Here is a 14,543-nt window from a genome sequence, read left to right on the forward strand (position 1 = left end):
ATCATTATATTCAATCTTTCCTTCCGACTCAGCGCATCGGCCACTACGTTCGCCTTTCCAGGATGGTAATTTATCGAACAGTCATAGTCCTTGATCAATTCTAGCCATCTCCTCTGCCTCATATTGAGCTCTTTCTGAGTAAAAATGTACTTTAAACTCTTGTGATCCGTGTAGATTTCACACTTTTCTCCATAGAGATAGTGTCTCCAAATCTTGAGTGCGAACACTATGGCGGCTAGTTCCAAGTCATGCGTCGGATACTTTAACTCGTGCGGCTTCAACTGTCTTGACGCATATGCTATTACCTTACTGTGTTGCATCAACACACAACCCAAACCCTTATGTGAAGCGTCGCTGAATATTACAAAATTCCCTTGATCATCTGGAAGTACTAACACCGGAGCTGTTACCAACTTCTGTTTTAACTCTTGAAAGCTACTTTCACATTCTGCACTCCATTCAAACTTTTGATTCTTTCTGGTTAACTTGGTCAATGGTGTGGCGATCTTCGAGAAATCCTTGACGAATCTTCTATAGTATCCGGCCAATCCTAGAAAACTTCGCACTTCCGTAGGAGTCCTTGGCCTCTCCCAACTCATAACTGCCTCAATCTTCGCTGGATCCACTTTAATTCCATCATTTCCAATAACATGCCCCAAAAATTGAACTTCCTTTAACCAAAACTCACATTTGGTAAACTTGGCATACAACTTCTCTTGTCGGAGTATCTCCAATGCTATCCAGAGGTGCTGCATATGTTCTTCTTCCGATTTAGAATAAATAAGGATGTCATCAATAAATACCACGACAAATTTATCCAAATACTTCTTAAATACTCGATTCATCAGATCCATAAATGCGGCCGGAGCGTTGGTCAATCCAAACGGCATTACTAGGAATTCATAATGCCCATATCTGGTCCTAAATGCGGTCTTGGGAATATCTTCTTCCTTGATCTTTAATTGATGGTATCCCGATCTCAAGTCAATCTTCGAAAAACATTTTGCTCCCTTTAACTGATCAAAAAGGTCATCTATCCTTGGTAGCGGGTAGCGGTTCTTGATCGTTACTTTATTCAACTCCCGGTAATCTATGCATAGACGCATACTCCCATCTTTCTTCTTCACAAAGAGAACAGGTGCTCCCCATGGCGACGTACTTGGTCGTATCACTCCCTTATCCAATAATTCTTGTAGCTGGCTCGCCAACTCTTTCATTTCTGCTGGTGCCATCCTATACGGAGCCTTTGAAACTGGTTCCGTGCCTGGAGCAAGGTTGATCTCGAACTCAATTTGTCGATCTGGTGGTAAGCCTGGTAGTTCGTCGGGAAACACATCGGGGAACTCATTAACTACAGGAATATCTTCCATGCTGGGGCTGCCTCTCTCTGAATCCACTACATATGCTAGGAACGACTCACAACCTTTTCTAAGTAACTTCTTAGTCTGAATAATTGTAAGAAATAGTCGCTTTTGCCTCTGTCCCTTAAATACTACCTTCTCTCCACTCTTCGTCTTTAAATACACTCTCTTGGTCTTACAATTTATCTGAGCGCTATTCTCTCCTAACCAATCCATTCCTAAAATTATATCAAACTCTCCCAGCTTGAAAAGTATCAAGTCGGCCGAGAACTTATATCCCGAAATATCAATCTCACATTTTGGACAAAATTGATTCACAGGAATCTTCTCTTGGTTCGCAATTACCACATTTACTACCTCGCTCATAACCGTTTTATCACATTGGATCTTATCAACAAAAGATTCTGATATGAAAGATCTTGTGGCTCCCGAATCAATCAATACTTTGGCTTTGACATTATTGAGTAAAAGTGTACCTGCTATCACCTCAGAATTCTGAACAGCATCTTTCATCTTTAGATCAAATGTCCTTGCTGTTGCTTGCGGGGTTGGTGCGGGTGGTGGAGGTAATGCCAATACCTCAGCTGGCACGCTTGCACTGGTACTTGCCACGTTCATCAGAGCTCTGACTGGTCCTGTTGCCTTACACTCTCTAGCCATGTGTCCAGTCTTCCCACATTTGTAGCACGTAACTCCTGGCTTCGGCATCTTGCACTCATTTGCCAAATGTCCCTTCTGATTGCACCTATAACAGGTCATACTCAGCTTATTGCATACTCCGGGGTGCCTTCTTCCACAGTGCTTGCATTCTGGCCTCTGGAACCTGTTTTCTCCAACTTGCCCTTGGCTTGCCTGATTGTTCCCTTTTGATTCTTGCCTTTTGCCCAAATTTCCTTTCCTTTGAAAATTTCCGCCCTTCTGGAAACCAATCCTCTTTACATTCCGATCTTGCGAACTTCCAGCTTCAGACTTTTCTCCATAAAATGGAACCTTCCTCTTCTTGTTATCCCTCTCTTTCCTTGACTGCATCCCATTATTCTCAATCAGAGCAGCTTTCTGTACTACTCCCGCATAAGTTTCAAGCTCAAACATAGCCACCCTATCTCTGATCCAAGGCTCCAATCCTTGCTGAAATTTCTTTGCTTTTTCTTCCTCAGTGCTAGTATACTTTGTCACAAACCTTGACAACTCAGTGAACTTCTTCTCATATTCCAGTACAGTCATGTTCCCTTGCTTTAACTCAAGAAATTTTAGCTCCATCTGATTCTGCATGTACTTAGGGTAATACTTGTCCAGAAATAACTTCTTAAATCTCTCCCAAGAAATCTGCTGAGTGACTTCCATAGCTTTTACTGATTCCCACCAATAAATGACTTCTCCCTTCAAGAAGTAAGTGGCATACAGCGTCTTCTGATCGTCCCCTAACTGTACCAACTCAAAAGCCCTTTCCATCTCCTTGATCCATGTGTTTGCTATCACTGGATCAGTGGTATCATGAAATACAGGTGGATTCACATTCTGAAAAGCCTTGAAAGTGACAATTTGTCTTGGTGGTACTGGTGGTTCAGGTGGTTGATATGGCTCACGGTTATCTTGGTTTTCAATTCGTTGTTGAAGAGTTAGTTGTTGTTGAGCTATAGCATTGGTTTGCTGTTGCAAGGTTTCCAGTAGTCGAAGAATATTTGGGTCTGTGGTGAAGGTGGTTGTTGGATTCTTCTTTTTGGGAGGCATGATCCTGAAATAAGAGTTGTGTTATAACAAATATGAATGATAAAATGATTCGAGGGCATCGCATGGCATTCTTGTTTACATATGGGGTCAAGTTTCCAAATTAAGCAGATATGATGATAAAAACATAAAATAACAGTTGAGAGCAAATGGAACAATAGCACATAATTATTGAAATTTTAAAGGTCACAGTACATAGGATTGGGACATAGTCTGATTCTAGAAATAACAGGCTTATTTAAAGGAAAGACGGAAACAACTGGGGATTCCATAGAGTCTGATAGTACAACAACATGAAAGGTAAATGGAAAGAACTAAGGCTCCACTCCATCTGAACGGGGCTTGGTAGTCTTTTCCTCTCGAAGCGTCTTCACAATGCTCTGGAGCTCATCCGCCACCATCTGAATGACATACTGGCTGGTACGGTCCCGGTGTGCTGGCATCTCCTCAAGCTTAGTGTTGACGTACCGAACCAAGGTCTCAAGTCTCGCAATCATCTGCTCCTTGGGCTTCCCTTCGTAGTTTCGGCTGTCCGGATACACGTTCTTCAGTCGGTCTATCAGTCGGTCGTACTTGCCCTGAAGCATGTCGAACTCGCGCCTCAACTCAGCATACACGGAGAAAGCAATAGTGTCGTCCGACCCAGAGGATGACGAGGAATGCGCCCTTTGCTGACAACCAATAAGAGGAGTATTAATAATAATTTACTTTACCTTCTCTCTCGCGTAATATCTATAACCTACACACAAATCCTATAACCTATTTGGGCTGTCCAGGGACTCTAAACCGTAGCTCTGATACCAAAACCTGTCACACCCCCAACTTAAATAGCAAAATAATTATAGCTATTACATCATTTTAATGAGTATTACACAACCAAAATCCAAGATCTTACAGTTTAGGGTTTGGAACAGCCCAACACTACCAACTATTACATCTGATTACAAATACCGAGTCCTCACACAACTATTATTACTTATTCTACCTGAGCTCGAACATAAGCATCAGCATCACAGGTCTTACGGACAGTCTGCTTGAATCTAACCATGGCTGCTAGCTGTAATATCAGGGTAAAGCAAGAAGTGAGCCAAAAGCTCAACAAGTGCTAACAATACAACGCAAAGCATAAATCGAGATATACCTTTAGGAATGACAATGGAATGACATAATCAATGATAATCGAGAGATAAAACTTATGTGAGTTGGCATCATTTTGCTTGCATCAAAACAAATTTTAAAACCATTCTTAATCAAAATCATTTTATGACGCTACGGATTACAGCCGGTGATCAGCCGCGAAGTAATCCCGAACCTCGCTGGGTTCTAAAACATTATTGGGAATCCCTAGGCAACTTTTAAGCCTAATATAAGTGTGGAAAGGACTCGCGTCTCAGTCCAGATCCACCATTCAAGAAAACATTTGTCCCCCTTTGGGACTGAAAAATCCACCTTTTATTCATTTTGAAAACTGATGCCGATTTATGACAAAATCTCTTTTGACTGAAATCATTTTTATCAGGGGATTATAGATCAACTTGAAACACTGGAAATATGACACTAAATCTCAGGGCCATGATCCACTAGACTTTACTATATTAGGGTAATCGAGAGATTTCCATAAACAAGAATTTTGACAAGGAAATTAAGCAAGGCTATTGGATAATATGAAAGAGTAATGCCAAACTAGGCTTAAAGCAATGGTTGTAGACAAGGTATAGGTATTAGAACATCAAGAAGATAAGCATCACTGGTTCCAATAGGATAGAGGTGTTAAAATATAAAGGAAGTGATCATCAGCTCAACATATAACAGGGTATCAAGCTTTAGGGTAAGGATAGGGTTATCAAACAATCATGAATGAATTTAAGAAAAGATTGGCTTTTAGGTATCAAGATAAAGTTTCTATCGAGGTTATTTCAAGAGTTGAATCAAAGCATCAGGGTGCAACATCAAGATTTCTCAGGGATCAATAGCATGATAATCAAAAGGATCAATAAGGTATTATAACACATCTCCATTTTTATCATGGCATTAAACTATCATGAAAGACTTTTGAACTACTTGCAATACGTACTCGAAGGTTCATGGCATCTCTATGTAACTCAAAGATAAACAAAAGATACTCTTGATTTAAATATATCAAAATGACTCAGGATAATTGCATCGATATATATATGAACTGTTTACAGTAAATGCGAAGGTCAAGTTGAATCACTTGCCTTGAGATAGACTGGTCTGGTCTGACTGGTAGGAGCAACAACTGGAGCTTCACTCGACTTTTATGGCAAGTTTTCCCTCGTCTCGAGATCCTACATAAATAATAATAATCCTCATTATAATATATTCTTTCCATCTTAACCTATTTACAACCCGAAATTAAACATGGATGGCACTTAGGCCTATACATACTTAATTCATATCCACCATTTATATTTTCAAATGTACACACGTAGCCACATAATCACATATCGTATATTAATACCAAATAACATCATATACACCATAATGCCACACTAGGCTTGGATGATCTCGACTCACCACTTAAGTTACTTGGTCGCTAACTAAACGAAGTCTTCGAATTTGGGCTTCCTAACTCAATGTGCCTTTCCTAAATTATCCAAAACCTATTGACCCTCACTTGTGCCTTTTGCTCTACTGACCTTACACTATCTTACAACTATGGTGGTCGACCTAATACTCACTTCTAAGTGTCCTAAAACTATGTGATAAGTGAAAGTGCTCACTGGTGCAAATTTCAGAATGGTAACTAAGGTTTCTTGAGTGCATTAGACACTCTTAAACTACAGTTTTTCTTCAAAATTTTTACACAAGACTCTCCTGACCTAAGGGCATCTCACAAGCTTGATGTGGCTCAAAGGCCTGGCTTGGGCCTTCTTGGGCCTAAGCTAAAAGTCCAAGGTACCCCTGTTTTCCTGGGCAGAAAATGCCCTGACTTGAATTAACTTGTGACACATGGTTCTAGCTCATATCCTATGAACTATGGTTGGAAAAACTTCTCTGACATACCCTCTAACTAAGGCCCAATTGGGCCTAATGAGGGCCTACCCATGACATGGCCAAATCTCCCTATTTCTAAGTTGCAACAAAACTGTCCCCTGCTGGACAGATTTTGTTATTCTACTTGTGCACCTAACCAAATGACATGCAAACCTCCAACCAACTCCTAAAACCTATTATATACTCCCCATACTAACTTCTGGTGGCTTGGGCCTCAAAGTGCACATCAATGACATGGTCAAAACTCACTCTAAACCTCAGGGTACTAAACTGATTTTTCTGCAGAAACTATAACTCTCATTTTCCAAGGTTTTGACTTGACAAACCCAATTATCAACAACTAAATACTTAAACCAAGACTTATACTTGGTATTCTACTGAACTAACTCCCTTTTTCTCAAAATACCCTTGGTGAGATCATCCTTACCTATGGTGCAACTATGGCAAAATAAAAGAGACTACTCTTTACAAATCACAAACCTTTATGCTCTTGAAGCAACAAGATATATATATATATATTTTTTTTTATAAAAGATAACCACGAATTATTACCATGCAATAAGAAGTATAAATCAATATTAATACATTATTCCTACTGAAATTAAGGCTCACTAACAACCATGAATCTAAATGATCAAAACTTCCAAAAATCAAAAGTGATTTGTATGCATGCATGCTTTCGGATCTTTCAAGCCAAATCAACATGATTTCCAAATAAATTTTTATCATAATTCAACATGCAAGCCTAACATGGATTACAACTAAATGATCAACTAGCATGCAAAAGGATTTTATCAAGACTTTACTACAAAATTCATGTTATCATCACAAAATACACAAAAATGTTAACAAGGCAACAAAACACCATCCATTCGGCTCCTATCAAGTCATGGCCGAATAGATTAGGGTAAAAACAGCATTCGCATAAGTGTAACACTCTTATGTCTAGCCATTCTTGACCCTATGATACTATAACTCATGGTGAAAGCCTTGGATTCACAAGAATCAAGGAGGTTCACTTTGAGTTTAACAAAAACATCACCATGCAAGGTCAAAACATAGGTTTTTCACTCTAAACTTTTGAAATATATAAGAATAACATATAGGGAGTAAAATTACTTGAATATAAGATGATTGTTTGGGTGAAAGTATGAAGAAATGAAGGGGATGGAGGGCCTCGGCTATGGGATGGCCGAGAGGGAGGGTTGAGCCGAGAGGGAGGGAGGAGAAAAGGGAAGGGTGGAGTGAAAATGGAGTGATCATCACTTTAGTTTTGTTTTTATGTCTTTGACTAGGCTAAATGTGAGTGGATTTAGGAAATGACAAGAGTAACCCTCTAGCTAAAGTTAGGCAAATTTGCATGCAAGGTCAAGGAGGTAATTTGGCTAGCAAAATGTGAGTTAGTGGGGTGGAGAATGTCTTCTTTGCCCTTTGGTTAAATAGAAGAGAGTTTGCATGCAAGGTTATTCATGTAATTTAATAATTATGACAACTAAAATTTATAATGATTTATTTTTATAAAATAAAATACAAGTTCAAAAATTATAAAATTTCTACCATAAATTAACTTGTATTTTTAGAGACTTTATAAAATCATTTTCACAATTTGTGTACAAAATGTCTTTTAAAAGAAATTTTTCCAAAGCTTAGAATATTCCTTATAAATCAAAAATAAAGAAATTAAATATATTCTTGCTTTGAAAAATCATATACTACCCAAAGCAAATTTATAATGCAGAAATTTTCACTCACACAAACGTACAAGCATTGAATATATTTTTATTTAACTTAATATTATTCACAAATAATATTACATAAAATGCCGGTCGTAACATCCACAGTCAGATCCTGAGCTCCTCCTAATCATTGAGAATCACCACGTAACAGAAGCCAAGGTTTTTCAAAATCAAGGGACAATCTTCCAACAACAACAATTGGAAACCAAAAACTCAGTACAATTCAGCTAGCAAAGGTGGCTATAAAACAGGATCCGTGGACAGATCAAAGATAAGGTGCTTCAACTGTGATGAGTTGGGTCACTTTGCTACTGAATGCAGAAAGCCCAAAAAGGTGAAGAAGGATAAAGCTTACTTGGAACTAGAAGCAAAGTATGAAGCTCTCTTGAAGAAACAGTCTGGAAAAGCCTATATTGCAGAAGGAAAGAGTTGGGATGACACTGACAATGATGATGAAGAAGTTGGAAACTGTGTACTAATGGCTTTTGAGCATGGAGAAGCATCCATATCAAAATCAGAGGTACCAACTCTAACCACTATTGATTTAAATGCTAGCCAATATAAGGTGAATGTGGAAAAGATGAGTGTAGAGATGTTTCATACACACACTAGCATGGTAGCAGCTATTGAGGAAGTTAGTAGGCTAACAAAAGCTAATGAAAAGCTTGAGAGTGAGAAGAAAAAGATGGATCTACTGCTTATAGAGCTTGAGTCAGTCAAGCAAGAAAATGATTATCTGAAAAACAAGTTGAAGTGTGCTGCTGAAATTGAAGCTGTGTTAAGGGAGAAGCTGGAAAAGAATGAAGTAAAGTTAAAGTCTTTCAGGAATGCATCTGAGTTGGTTGGTTAGTACCATGAGAAGAACATGCTAACATAGCTATTGGTCTTGATTATAATGTTTTGAATAGCAACAAGAAAGATGCAGGTGGTAAAGGAAAAGCTACTGAAAATGAAGATGTCCCAGTCATGCTGATAAAGGTTGGTTCACCTATGTTCAAAGCATGTGAAGTAGACTTCAGTGAAGAAGAGTTGATCATAAAGAAGAGAAATTGTTGATGAAGACAATGAAAAGAAAAATGCAGAAACAACTCCAACTTCCAAAGTTGAAAAGAAGCCCATGGTCAACCAAGATTCCAAGACACCTGTTAAGGAAGTAAAAACTGAAGATGCAAGAAAGAAGAAGAAGAATAGAAATGAAAGATTGGGATAAACAAAAGCAATAACTTTGCATTTATTGCAAATGCTCCAAGGAAACAACGTCAAAAATATGGCTCAGTGAATCATCTAACTCACCTTTGTAAAAAGGTTGTTAGCAAGCCAGTAGAAGGAGCATGCAAGTACAATGAAGCAAATGTAAATGATCCCTACTCATTCTGTGAAAAGTTTGATTGAATCCCTTGCAACTTGAAAGTGATTAAAAGTTGCCATAAGCTGAGAGTAGACCTCAAAGAAGTGAATGTTGGGTCTGCATCAAAAAGGGAGAATGCACAACAGTCCATGAACACTATTCTTTCTGAAACAACTCATTCAAATTCTGCTCATTCTGTTAACAAGAAGAAAGTACCCAACATTGCTTGGGTTGCTAAACACACTTAATCCTCATTATGTGCAGAGTAAAAGGAAGAAAGTCATATGGATCATAGATAGTGGATGTTCAAGACATATGACAGGTGATATGGCCCTGCTATCACAATTTGAGGAGATGGTTGGCCCATTAGTGACTTTTGGAGACAACAACAAATGTTTCACAATGGGATATGGCAAATTGATTTCTGCAAATATTGTCATAGAAGATGTAGCACTGGTAGCTGGTCTTGAAGTAAATCTTCTCAGTGTCAGTCAATTTACAGACAAAGGATTGAAGGTCTCATTTGACAAAGAAGAATGCACTTTTGTCAGCAAAAAGACTGGTGAAGTTGCTCTAAAAGGAGCAAGGAAGGGAAGCTTATTTGTTGCAGAACTTGGACTCAGCAAATGAGGATGGAATTTTTTGCTTCTACACCAAGGCATCTGTAGAGCAAAGCAAGTTGTGGCATAAGAAACTATCTCACTTGAATTTCAAGGCGATCAACACTCTAGTCAAAAAGGAGTTAGTGAGAGACATGCCTAATTTGGAGTTTGCTAAGAATGAAGTTTGCGAAGCTTGTCAAAAAGGAAAAATGAAGAAATCAAGTCACAAGAGTAAAACTGTGAATTCTATTAGTGCACATTTGCAACTTATTCACATGGACTTATTTGGACCAGTTAATGTCATGTCAATTTCAAGAAAGAAGTATGCACTTGTGATGGTGGATGACTACTCCAGATACACATGGGTAAAATTTATGCACTCTAAAGATGAAACTCCACGTATCATAATTGAACACATCAAGAAGATTGAGAAGCAGGCTGAAGATCAAGAATGTGTGAAAAGATTGAGGAGTGACAGTGGTGTTGAGTGGCATTTATGATACTTTATTATGCTCCGTAAAGCTTTGAATTGGTGTAAATGTACTCAAGTTGTTGGTATTTTAATGTGTTTTCTAGTGTTTTTGCATTTAAGACATTATTCTAAGAGTCAGGTGAATTAGCGTTATATTGGTACTAATATGGTGTTAGGATGATGTCCAAAGAATAAAGCTCTGGAAGCCAACTCGATTGCAGCAGGAATTAAAGAAATTCAGAAGTTTTTCCAGAAGCATGGCGCACTCGCACCCATTTGTCAAGGAGCCAGCGCGCCCGCGCTGATGAAGTGTGCGGCCGCGCCGGGTTGGGATTCCAGAATATTGATTCTAATTGATTTACTATTGGAGGACTTCTATCTTGCATGGACTGCTATATATACTTAATAAAGGACGTTTTCTAGAGAGACGGATATACCAGAGCACAAGGAGAGCCGTAAGAAGACCGTGTTAGCATGATTCAACGAAGACGAAGAAGATCTTGTTTTTACTTGTGAATCTTTGTTCTAAATAGTAACTTGGATGCTAGTTTTCTTATTCGTGAACCTTACTCTTGTTTCTTACTTGGTTTTATTATTTATTCAGTATAAAGACTATGTTTATTATACCATGCTTTCATCGGAATCCACGTTGATGATGAGTCCGATTATGGGCTAATCGTTATCGTGGGGTTCTAGCGGATTTATTTATGGATTTCTTTAGTTAATTTGTTTCGATACCTTAGTGTGTGGTAATTGTATGATAACCTAGTATTGGTTGTGCTTATTCATCTTATGAGCATCGCGAACTTATAAGATAGTGTGTTATTCTTTAATGAAGCGACAGTGAATTTAAGGATTTAAAACTTGCCATGCTAGCATAGGTTCATGTGTTATTGTTATGCATGATTCGTAGGTAATTTTAACCATCTTACTTGCCCTATGTAATCATGATATATAACTTGTGCTTTAAACCATTATGTTGTCAAATTCTATAGACATATAGGGTCTCAATATAATTGGTGTCTATTCAGCTTCTATCTCTTTTGTGGATGTCTAGTAGTATGGTATTCGTGCAATGAAAGTTGACGTTTATCAGTTTCGTGTTATCTGATTACTGTCATCACCATTACATGCTAAGATTAAGAACAATAAAGCTATTGAATGAAGTATTTAATGAAGTTAGAATCCCATGTTTGTCATATATATTAATTCAACCATTCTTATTCTCTTAGTTATAACTGTTAGTTTAATTCTTAGTTATAATCAAAAACCCAAATTATTATTCGTCTTAGCATTGGATAATAGCCATATCATTGTTGCATAAGTGCATAAATTAATTAGTTAACCAAAGTCAGTCTCTGTGGGAATGAACTAGAAATAATTCTATATTACTTGCGAACGCGTATACTTGCGTGGATTATTAGCACGTATTTAGCGACTAACAAGTTCTTGGCGCCGCTTCCGGGGACTGCAGTGTTAATTTTTTGTTTATGTGTTTGTCATCAGTGATCGTTAAAGTTCATTGACTCAGACATTGTTACTTATCTGTTTTTTTTGTCTTATTTCAGGTACTCTAGCGAGCGTGTATGCATACGCATTCGCGGTCTCGTAACAGAACTCTGGATAAAGCCGAGAAAGAAGTTGTAGTGGTTCGAAGGGAAGTTTTTTAGGAAGAAGTGAAGTTAGAAGAAGAAGAGAAAGTCAAGGAACCAGTTTTAGTAGTGATGGGAGATCAAGCAGAAAATCCTAAGGCTTTGATGGACTATTCTCAGCCTAAGATCAATGATATTTAGGCAAGCATCATCAGGCCATCCATCTCGGCTAACGCTCTTGAGATCAAGTCAAGCATGATTCATATGATACATAACTCAGTTCAGTTTGGGAGTTCTCCTACTGAAGACCCCAACATGCACATCGGGGATTTCATCGAGATCTGCGACACTTTTAAGTTCAATGGAGTGACTGAAGATGATATCAAGCTGCGACTCTTCCCATTCTCTCTAAGGGATAAAGCAAAGTGCTAGTTACATTCTCTACGACCAGGGTGTAACACCCCCAAACCCAGGGTCGGGGATTCGGGTTATCACGAGTTCCATTTCCCTTATCAATACTTAATCTTAACAGTCAACCAACTACTGAGTACTGTGACCCCAGAATACACACACACCACAAGTTATAGTCTCAGAGATGAATACCAAAAATAACACAGGTCATTTTATTCCACAATTATAAACCGTTACACCTTAAAAGGGTTTCTGAATAAATTTACATTTCTTTGCCATTATTACCATTCATATAGATACATAAGTCTGGTACATCAGAAGTTGAAAGTCTAGCCTATTGGTAATTTCTACCTCAGCTACAGCGGCATCAACGCTTCCAGAAAACTGCGGAACGTTTCCTAACCGCTTGCGAATTAGAAGCTTGGTCATGTTCATCTTTTCTATCTGTTGTTGTGTGATGAAAGAAGAAAGCAAGGGTGAGCAACAAGCCCACCGAAATAATATGTATAATAATTAACAATATATGAGCATTCTCATAGTACTCATGAAAGTCTTGGTCAAGAAGAAATGAACCAAGCTGATATCTTAACGCGACCAAGTCACAAAATATTCAGTATATATATACATATATACTTCTTACAATCTTTGAAATCCTCTGACATGTATAATATACACAGAGTTCCAGTTTATAACTGTATAAAAATATCGTTGCAAGGTGATCTCATATATCTAACCTTGTCTCAACATTTTTCTGAAAATCTTTGTCATGCACAAGATAATCATTTACTAGATATAAGTTTAAAAGATGAAGTTACAAGATACTCCAATATACTTATATCTTTTCCGAATACTACTTGAACTACCACCGTTCAATGTATAAATAGTTCATCCCATAGATTAAGCTACAAGACAAAACTTGTATAGAATCAATCTTTAAAATATCATCAAAATAAAATGAAGTTACGAGATACTTCATTTGATGCAAACATCAATTTGAAAACTCGACCCTGCCAACACTCAACAATAGCCCAACCGTAGCCTTTCTATCGAAGTGTTCTGGGTAGTGTTGCAGAAATATCCAATTGGATGATGAACTCATTACGGGAGTTTGCCGCGCCAGGAAGACCACTTACGATGATCAGTCGTAGTAGTGCAACCTCACCATTTTCTACATGTAGAGGAGAACAGTCGGATTTACTTGTCAACCGAACCCTGGACTCCTAAGGAATGGACCGTCTTAGTGGAACTTCCAGGCCATTTGGGCCAATATAATAAGGCTGGGCCGGCGCCACTCGACCACTTACGCCGCTCCTAGTTCAGATGAAATCCATGACTCTGAAACGTAAAGCTCGTCCCCCTTTTCCCCAAGTAGAAACTTGTTGATACGGCTCCACCAAGAAGTCGTATCTAGTTGGAAAGGAAAACTCACCGATATTTCCCAGGCGATGCCTGTTAATGGATTAACTTGTTCCAAGAATTTTACTTCCCGAGTGTTGGGTAAGTAATCAAAAACTCTTTTATCAGAATAGCAACCTTGTTGCGAATATAAAATACACCACAGAGCCGGATCCTTCAGGTTTTGAGCGAGTATTTAAATCCCCTTCAAAAGGAGGATCTTAAATATAAAAATGAGTTTTGGGATCCGCCCTAACCTTTAAAATTATTTTGAAGACTCGAAAACATTTTTAAGAATGTTTGGAGTGATGCTGATTTAATAAAATAAATTAGTCCCAATATATTAGAAAATATCTGAATATTATAATTTAAATAATATTCCCATAAAGAATATTCTTTATAAAAATAATTGAAGTAGAAGTTGTAAAACTTATACTTGAAATGAATATTAAATAACCAAAGATATACTTATACGAAAGTAATATCTTTATTTGGATAATCAAAAGTGAGTTTGATTATCAACACATTATTCTTTAATAAAGTAAAGAATATTAATTAGTAAATAATCGGAGTCATAAGTCCTCGAATGAATATTCAAAATAATATTCATTAATAAAATAAACGGAGTCATAAGCCCTCGAATGAATATTCAAAATAATATTCATTAATAAAATAAACGGAGTCATAAGCCCTCGAATGAATATTCAAAATAATATTTATTAATAAAATAAACGGAGTCATAAGCCCTCGAATGAATATTCAAAATAATATTCATTAATAAAATAAAGTTATCAAATAAACCTTATTCGATTCATAGTTTTGAAAACTATATCTATATATATAAAATATATATAATATACTCGGGAACATCGACTCCCGG

The sequence above is a fragment of the Apium graveolens genome, chromosome 10 (assembly GCF_009905375.1).
Source record: "Apium graveolens cultivar Ventura chromosome 10, ASM990537v1, whole genome shotgun sequence".
Lineage (NCBI taxonomy): Eukaryota > Viridiplantae > Streptophyta > Magnoliopsida > Apiales > Apiaceae > Apium > Apium graveolens.